The sequence below is a fragment of the Lipotes vexillifer genome, unplaced genomic scaffold, assembly GCF_000442215.2.
Source record: "Lipotes vexillifer unplaced genomic scaffold, Lipotes_vexillifer_v1.1 scaffold919, whole genome shotgun sequence".
NCBI lineage: Eukaryota > Metazoa > Chordata > Mammalia > Artiodactyla > Lipotidae > Lipotes > Lipotes vexillifer.
In genome coordinates, this window is record NW_006775731.1 from 519,455 (window position 1) to 528,898 (window position 9,444).

Here is a 9,444-nt window from a genome sequence, read left to right on the forward strand (position 1 = left end):
CAGATTAGGGATTGAGCCTCAGACAACATCACTAAGGGGCACATCTGAGGATTCTTATTCTTTTCTTCCCGAAAGTGTTTCTACAGTATTTTAACTAACTCACATGTCTTGAATACCTTTAGTTTTTCCAAGGAAAATCCAATTCTAACTTTCAGCTTTCTAAATGACAAAGCAGTGATTATTGATTGAGGTAGGAGTGAGGCTACCCACTTTGTGATATAATGCTGGCTGGCACATACCCCCCACCCTCGACTATATTTACCAGATATACTTTAGCTGACTAAATCTAGAAATGAAACTTAAATTAATTGTCATATGTATATTACACAGATTATACTGAAGTATGTTAAAGTAAATTATAGATTTTGTCAACACTGGGTTACCATCTTACGTTGAAGCTTATAGTCTATGATTTGCTTGAAGTCTCTTTGCTGGTGAGAGGTGGGTCAGAAACTGAACCCAGGTGTAGATGATTCTCAATCCTGCTCTCTCTTTGTAATACCAATGCATCTGACTGTATGCACTTCCAGCGCTGGCCTCCTGGGATTGAAGCCTTCTGCTCCTTGGCTACTTTTCAGTAAAGTCTAAAGTTTAGTTACTAGTAATAACCCAATGTTAGAAAGTAAGGATTTGCTTCTTCTGCTGACCTGGTCCCTCCTGTACTTCCTGAGGAGGGGAAAGATAATCCCCACCAGAATTATGAGGCTTTGCTTCCATTCCCAAAAGGTGGCTTTGGTTGCTCTGGTTCTTATAACTCTTTTCCTCAAGGATATTGGGATATGTTTTCCGGGGCCTGGAGGACATTCGTGTGAAGCCACATGGTGCCTGAGGGCCATGACCCAAGGGCAGGGGCTGCTCTGGACAGTGAGATAGAGATGGACTGGGCAGGTTAAGGACCTGGGAGAGACAGCTGGGCGGGATCATGTTGGGAGCAAAAGCAAGAAGTTCAAGGTAGGCCAGACCAGAAGTATTCTAGACAGGAGCCAGGGGATTTTACAGGTTGCAGCCTATGGTAGGGATCAATTAGCCTTGCTCAGAAGAATATAGACCTGGGTTAGACCAAGAAAAAAAAAATTAGTACCTTCTGAGATACCAAGAGCAAAAAGCAGTTATAACCAAAAGCTAACAGAAACCCAGAATGTTTAGGAAGAAGATCGTGGATGCTGAACAGCTGAGAAGAGTTTTGTCATGTTGGGAAACTTCTGCTTCCTTTTATCTCCTAGCGTTCCTCCTGCAATGCTTTTACCCTGCACTCTATGAGGCTTCTGATGTATCCTAAAGCAGGGTGAATTTTCCACAGCACTTCCCACCCAGCAACTCTGCAGGGCCCAGGTAATGCCCTGAAAGGTGCGAGTGACCCTATATATATATATTTTTTTGCGTTACGCGGGCCTCTCACTGTTGTGGCCTCTCCCGTTGCGGAGCACAGGCTCCGGATGCGCAGGCTCAGCGGCCATGGCTCACGGGCCCAGCCGCTCCGCGGCATGTGGGATCTTCCTGGACCGGGGCCCGAACCTGTGTCCCCTGCATCGGCAGGTGGGCTCTCAACCACTGTGCCACCAGGGAAGCCTTACCCCATATTTTTTAATCATTCCTATTCCTGTGTCCTGAGCCTGCCCATTGGTCCCAGGGTCCTCCCACAGATCCTCCCAGGATCTGTGTCTCCCAGGACACCTCTCTGATTCTCATGACCAGAGGATACATAGTGGCCACTCTAACTGGCCAGAGTACTTAAGGTAGAGGTCCCCTTTAAGTCACCCCCTTAGAACTCTTGCTATTGGTTATTTAATTCATAAAAGGGACTCTCTAGTACCTATTGTGCAATAAGAATGATGGCATTTGTGGTTTGACACAACAGGAATTGTTTGAAGGGGTTTTTACAGATCTATTGGACAATAGCCATTTCCATTCCAATGACACTGCAGCATTTCTAAACAACAATTATTTGGGGCAGGATTTCAGAACTGTACTCTATAGATCCAAAGTGAGTTTGACTTGTATATAGGAGTGATTCTTTTTTAAATGCCCTTGAAATGTTTCATTTAAACTTAAAAATTAAGGGACATCCTTTTCCACAGAAGTCTTTCTATTTTATGGCTCTGTGTAGATGCTAGGGTAGGAAAGAAGAAAAGTCTTATGGTCAAAGAATGTAGAATCCTGGGCCAGGGGTGGAGGAATGTCTATTTCTTGGCCTTATGTGTTCCTGAGCCTCAGAAATATAGAAAGATTGGTAGGCCTATTGGAGCTTGATATAATGACTAATGGGATATAATTTTAGTTTAGGATTTGGAAGTTCCAAATTTATTAAAAATGTACAAATAGTAATAATAATAATAACAATGACAATAATGGCTTTCTTCTGTTTATTGGGTGCTAATTATGTGTCAGGCTCTATGTTAAGGAGTGCTTCACATATGCTAACTTATTAAATCTTCAACAAATTTATTAAAAGGTAGTTGAAGGGGCACATTCAGTGCCCAGAGCTTGGTTTCTAAACACCCATCTTCAATAAAGGGAATAATTTTCTAAGGCTAGGACAGGGAAAACTTTAAGATGAGTGTGAACATCATGTAGTATGAGAAAGTAAGGAAGTGCTCACAAAACAAAAGCAAAAGGATGGGGCATGTCAAAGGGGCACAGGAGGCAAAAGCTGCAAGAGCTCCTTTTTCTTGGTCGAGCCGCACAGCTTGCAGGATCTTAGTTCCCTCATCAGGGGTTGAACCGGCGCCCCCCCGGCAGTGAAAGCACCGAGTTCTAACCATCGGACCATCAGGGAATTCCCGAAAGAGCTTCTAATAGCCAAATTTGGAACCCTCTGAGCAATAAAATAAATAAGTCAGATAGTATTGAGTTATAATCCAAAGTATAAAATAAATATACATGAATGTATGTTAATATAAATAAATGATTGAATAAATAAACAAACCTGAAAAGAGGCACATCTTCCTTACTGAAGAATTCAAAATAATGTACATTAGTACTCCTATCTCTAGGAGTAAGAGCTTAACCCCCCCACCCCTCCCCACTTAGGGTGGCCTAGACTTGATGGCTCACTTCCAAGGAACAGAGTACAGAAAAAGAAAAATAATGCAGTAAATTTACAGGGGAGAAGTCTGGCAAACACCACTATAGGCAAGTGATGAAGTAACCTTTGCCAGTGATATCATGCCGAAGTCATGTACCCCTGATACTGATGTGATGATAAGGGCACTTCATCTCCATGATAGTCTATCCAAAAACCCATAACCCCATTCTAATCATGAGAGAAACATCAGACAACCCAGATTGGGGGACATTCTATAGAGCAGCTGGCCTGTCTTCTTCAAGACTGTCAAGATCGTGAAAAACAAGGAAAGCCTAAGAAACAGTTACAGACCAGAGGAGACCAAGGAGATATGACAACTAAATGCAATGTGGTACTCTAGATTGGGTCCTGGAACAGAAGAGGACGTTAACGGGAAAACTGGTGAAATCCAAATAAAGTCTGGATTTTAATTAATAGTAATGTATCAAGATCAGCTTTATAGTTTTTACACACGTACCTTGATAATGTAAGATGTTAAGAAAGGAGGAAACAGTGTGTGGTTGTTGTGGGAACTCTCTGTACTATCTTTGCAGCTTTTCTGTAAATCTAAAAATTTTCTAAAATAAAAAGTTTACTAAGATAGGTAAATGAATGAATAAATAGGTGAATAAATAGTCAAAAGTTTAAAGAAATACAGGCTTATTTTTTTAAAAAAAATCAGAGTATTGTAGAAAATGAAAAGTAAAAATTCCTCTCCTCTCTGAGTAGGAACTCCAAGCCCACCCCATTGCAATCCCAGAGGTAAATATAGTTTAACAATTGGTATAAATTTTTCCAGATGTCTGCTATGATCTCTATGTGCATACTTTAAAAATGTGTAACTGGAATCTTGCTTTTCATTCTGTCCCATGATTTATTTTTTTTCTACTAAATACAAAACCATGGAATTAGCTTCAAGACAGATTGTAATGATTTTCCAGGTGACTTTTAAATATTCATGAGAGTATTGCTTCCACAGAGGCATTAGCTATCAAGTCTATATCTTACCTAATTTTTAAGCCTTTTAGATGTACTTCTTGTAGATATCTTAGGCCTTTCTAAATTTTAGTCATATTACCCAAGATTATTACCTGCTCTGCTCTAAAAATAGTATTTGGTAATCATGGACTTTTAAGAAACAAAGGCTAAGAAAATAAAGTTATTAATGATTTAAAAAAATAGAAATAGGAAAGATGTTGCTAGTTGACTACATTTATGTCATAACTGTAGATGGATGCTAACTGAAGTTGTTAATGATAGAAGCTGAATATATTTCTGTATATATGTGTGTATGTGTGTGTGTATGTATGTATATGTATATGTGTGTGTATAATTTTAAAGCATTACTTTACTGCTGCCTCAGGTAGGATAAGAATAATAATCTCTGAGCTCAGAGCCAGAGAAATTACTGATCTGAATAAGATTTTCTTTATTTTTACCCTTCTTTTTAACGCAGCCACAGCTGGGACTTGAGCATGGTTCTGTCTTAGCATCTTGCTGCTCTGCCTCCACCCTCACTGGGTAGCCTTGCTGTAGAAGCTGTAGAGGGTTACACAGCCATGGGCAGTGGTTCCTGTGCAACCTTGGGGAAGTGTGTGTGTGTGTGTGTGTGTGTGTGTGTGTGTGTGTGTGTGTGTGTGTTGTAGGGGAATTTTCAGCATGCTCCTCAGGCCTTTTCCTATCATATGTCTGTCCCATTTCCAGCCCACATTGTAACAGTCCTTCACTGGTCAGCCTCACTGTGCCATTCCCAACCTCCCATTTCTCAACTAATGGCTGCTATATCCTGCAGAGAAAAGAGAAGATTAATGATAGGAATCTCTCCCATGTCCTACCTGCTTAATACAAATCTATAAGCTGGTACACCCCCCTTTTACCTACCTTCTCTTCCTGCTTTTACAGGAAGAGGCAAAATATTGTTAAAAGCATGGATTTTGGAGTCAGAAACAAAGCTACCTGTTCTCTGTTCTGCCAGTGTAGCTGTGTGACCTTGAGCACTTTACTTAAAACTTTCCACACTCAATTCCCCATTCTCTGAAATGGGCATAATTACAGTACCCATTTGGTAGTATTAGAAGATAATGCAGGAGAAGCCTCTTTAGCCTGGTGTCTGGCACAGTAAGTACCTGGCGTGGTAAATGGCAATTGTAACTTCTTTCTCTTCAGAAGAGATCCATCTTCCAGGGCTCACCCAGATCTTAAACTGCCCCTATTGCTCCGACTCCTTCCTCTATCTATAAATATGGTCAAGTCGCTTCTTGGTTAAAAGTAAACAAGAACCAAAAAACCCCTCCTTTGATCCTGCTTTTATTTTCTATTGTTGTTCTATTTCCCTTTTCTCACTGCCATGCTTTTTAACAGAGACGGATACCCTGCTTCACTTTACATTAGCTCCTGGCCTAAAGTAATCTGGATCCCATGCCCCTTATGCAGAAACTGTTCTCACTCAGGTCACCAGTGAGACCCCTGGAAGTGGACATTGGCTTTTGCTCACTTTGCGTGCTTTCCCCTTCTGGTACTGGTGTGCCATCTTGGGAACTGCCTTCCTCTGTGGACCTTGGTGTAACTGTCAGTTCAGGTGCCCTGCTCTCTCTCAGCCCGAGGGGTGGACACAAGACCCCAAGCCAGGCCAAACGGATAAGCAAGTCAGGGGAATTGTAGACGGTGGCATTTCCTTCCTGCTACCCCGATCCCCCTGGACATTCTTGTTCCCCGTCTTTTCTATGGACAAATTCTTCAGTTTTTCCTTGGAGTCTGTATTCTTCCTCATATTCTTTCAATACATTTCTTTTTGCTGACATGAGATAGTTGGTTCTATTTCTTACAGCAAAATAACCCAAACTGATACAGGTTCTTTGAAGCGTCTTTGATAACTCACATGTAGTTAGTGCCTCCCACCTCCCTTCGTCCTTGAACCTAGCATATGTCCCCAGTAAAGTTCATATTACTTTACTAGTTTGGAATACATGATTTACAATCATGTATCCATATATTTCTCTTTCCCACTAAAATGTGAAGTTCTTGAGGAAAAGGGCCATATTTTATTCGTCTATGTATTTTCAGATCCTAGCATTGTAAGAGCTCTTAGCATATAGTCATTGTTCCCAACAAATATATGTTGACATATGTAGTGTTACTAAAAAAGTAAAAATACCACTATGTGATTCACCCAAGGAGTAAGTTTCTTTTAGGGGATGAGAGCAAATTAATGAGTCTCTCCTGTTATAAATTTAGGACAAAATTTTAGCCTCACTTTGTAACGTAATTGGACCTCTCTAGTGGAGAAACTAGGTCACGGTACAGTTGTAGTGCTGGGAAAGTGAAATTTACAGGCATTTAAAAAGCTGGTATGAGTTTCTGTATATAAAAGCTCAGCCAACCATGTCTGTTTTAGGATACTATTTTAGCTAGATATATTATTACTTTGTATGAAATTGTTCTTTTCCCCCATATCTATAAATGTTTATCTGAGTTGAGGTTAGATTTACTGCAAGTGAAAACTCTTAGAGAAATAGCCAGAAAGTCAGAAATATTTGTGAGTCCTTACTGTGGACTGGTGTTTTAAGAATTTAGAGACAGAATTACTGGTTGGAGAACAATCTTACAGCATGAAATAAAATCATAGCTGCTGCTAGCCCATATGGCACCTTTATGCAATTTAGAAAAAGATATCCCTTCCTCAAAACACTTTACTTCCACGTTTAGGGAACTTGTCACCATATAGTGATTTTTATGGAATAGGGTGCTTTCCTGCCGTCTTCCGGAAAACCACACTAATAAATATGCAAATCTTGATATTTGTGATGTGAATGGCCCCCCTAGAAGTGGTGCCCTTGTTTAATGCGCAGCCTGCATTGTGGTATATATAGCAGCCTTAGCTATGGGATTGTATTTAGCAGTTTCTCCTTGTATGCAGTTTTGCTACCAATTACTTATTGTCCAAAAGGTGGTGAAAGTTTGCAGAGGAAAAACAAAAAGTCTCAGCTATACTGAGGGGGAGAAGAAGCTGACTTTGGGCATAGCCAGGCGACTCTCAGACCATCCATTTTCTCCTGCAGAACTGAATCAGAGCACCGAAGAGTGCTATATTTAGACTGTTGCTTACCTGGCTTGAAAAGTATCACAGCCTCAAGGGTTCTGAAACATCCTGTGCATTAGCTATGGCTCCACAAAGGGTGCGCCTTCAGTTGCCAACTTCCTGTTCTAGGACTCTGAGACAGATTTCCAAGTATAAATTTTAGGTTTATGGTAAAGCACTACAAATTATGGCCACCACTTGATCTTTGCCACTTCTTACATTCCCTTGCTGTAGAATTTAGAATTCCTGTTCTTAGGCAAATCCTGCAGTTAATGCTCCACATATGAAGCCAGGGAACTATTTGTTCCTTGAATAAAAATGAACATTTGCTTATTTTCTCATAAAGAATGAAGTTTTGGATCTAAAATAATTTGGATATACTTTGTATCCTGTTTTTTTTTCCCTCTAGGTTTGTTCTCTGACATGTGTTTTGGGTAGGGGCCTGGGATGCAGTGAGCCATAGCAGTTTACTTTAGGTATATTCTGGCTTTTAACCTCCCAAGAGGACCAGCATAACAGGAGAACCATGGTCCCAATAAAGCTGGGAGGTGAACAGAACATTTTGAGGATAGATACAGGCTGTAGGAGAGCCTGTTTACTTTGGAGCTGGAGTGATGGGTGGGGTTCCCGAGGGGACAGTGGAAAGGGAGAAAAGCTGTGAGATGTGAGTGAGATGGGGAGATGCCTGGGCCAGTTTGTAAAGCCCACTGGGTAAGGATCAATGATCATACAGGCTGTATTTTCAGTGGTGACCAGGGATGGTAGAGATTTGAATTGGCCTGGGACTGCTTTAACATTGCATCAGAGCAGACACCTGCTGAGGCCCAAGGTGCAGAGAAGGTCTAGAAAAACAGCAGCTGGCAGGCCAGCCCTGAAGGTAGGGTTGGCTCAGGGACTGTCCCTGGATGGATGGAGGCTTCCTTCCTGCCAGTAGCTCCACTGACACTCACTGGATTCTAAGTGCTGGGTAGGATTAAAAGGGCCCTTGCTTCCATAGAGCTGCTAAGAGGAGACACACATAACAACTATAAAAAAAGGAAGAATGAACTGAATGCTGCAACAGAGTCTCTGAACAGACAAAATCCTAAAGGAATGCAGCATAAGGAGCAATTTATCCTCCTGAGAGGAGCTTTCTCCAAGAAGGTGGCCTTACATTTTTTTTTTTCTTTTTTTTTGACCACGCCATGCAGCATGTGGGATCTTAGTTCCCCAGCCAGGGATCGAACCCATGCCCCCTGTGTTGGAAGCATGGAATCTTAACCACTGGACCGCCAGGGAAGTCCAAGAAAGTGATTGTTAAAAATGAACATCTTTCTGTTTGTTTCTGATTTTTCAAGGAAAACATGCTCATTTTAGAAAAATGGAAGTATAAAATACATACAAGAATCAGAAAAAGAAAAGGTGTACTTTAAAAAACTTTTTATTTTGAAATAAACCTAGATTTATAAGAGTAGCAAAGATAGTACGAATGTCCCCATATAACTTTTACCCAGCTTCCTCTAGTGTTACCCTCTGACATAACCATGATATATTTATCAAGACCAAGAAATTAGCATTGATACACTACTATTAACCAAACACTTCTTTTCCTCCAGATTTTCCTGTTTTTTCCATAAATGCCCCTTTTCTGTTCCAGGATCTGATCCAAGACCCCACATTGCATTAAGTCATCACATCTCTTTAGTCTCCTCTAGTCTGTGACAGTTTCTCTGTCTCTGCTTGTCTTTTGTGACCTTGATACTTTTGAAGACTAGTCAGGTATTTTCTAAAATGTCCCTCACTTTTAGTCTGGCTGGTGTTTTCACCTGAATAAAACTAAGATTATGAATTTGGGGGAGAACACCACAGAAGTGATGTCCCCTTCTCATCATGTAAATCAGATTATCAGGTATCTCATGGTAACTGCACAACTGATTGCTGGTGATTTTAACTTTGATCACATGGTTAAGGTCGTGGTTGCCAGTAAAGTTACTGTTTCTTCCTTTCCATTCACTATGCCTCAGAAGCAAGTCTCTTAAGTTCAGCCACACTCAAGATGAAGGGACTTGAGCTTCATCTCTTGGAGGGAGGTCTGTCAAAGGATCTGTGGGCATCTGTTAAAAGCATCACAGTCGGGGGCTTCCCTGGTGGTGCAGTGGTTGGGAGTCCGCCTGCCGATGCGGGGGGACACGGATTCGTGTCCCAGTCCGGGAAGATCCCACGTGCCGCGGAGCGGCTGGGCCCGTGAGCCATGGCCGCTGAGCCTGCGCGTCCGGAGCCTGTGCTCCGCAACGGGAGAGGCCGCAACAGTGAGAGCCCCGCG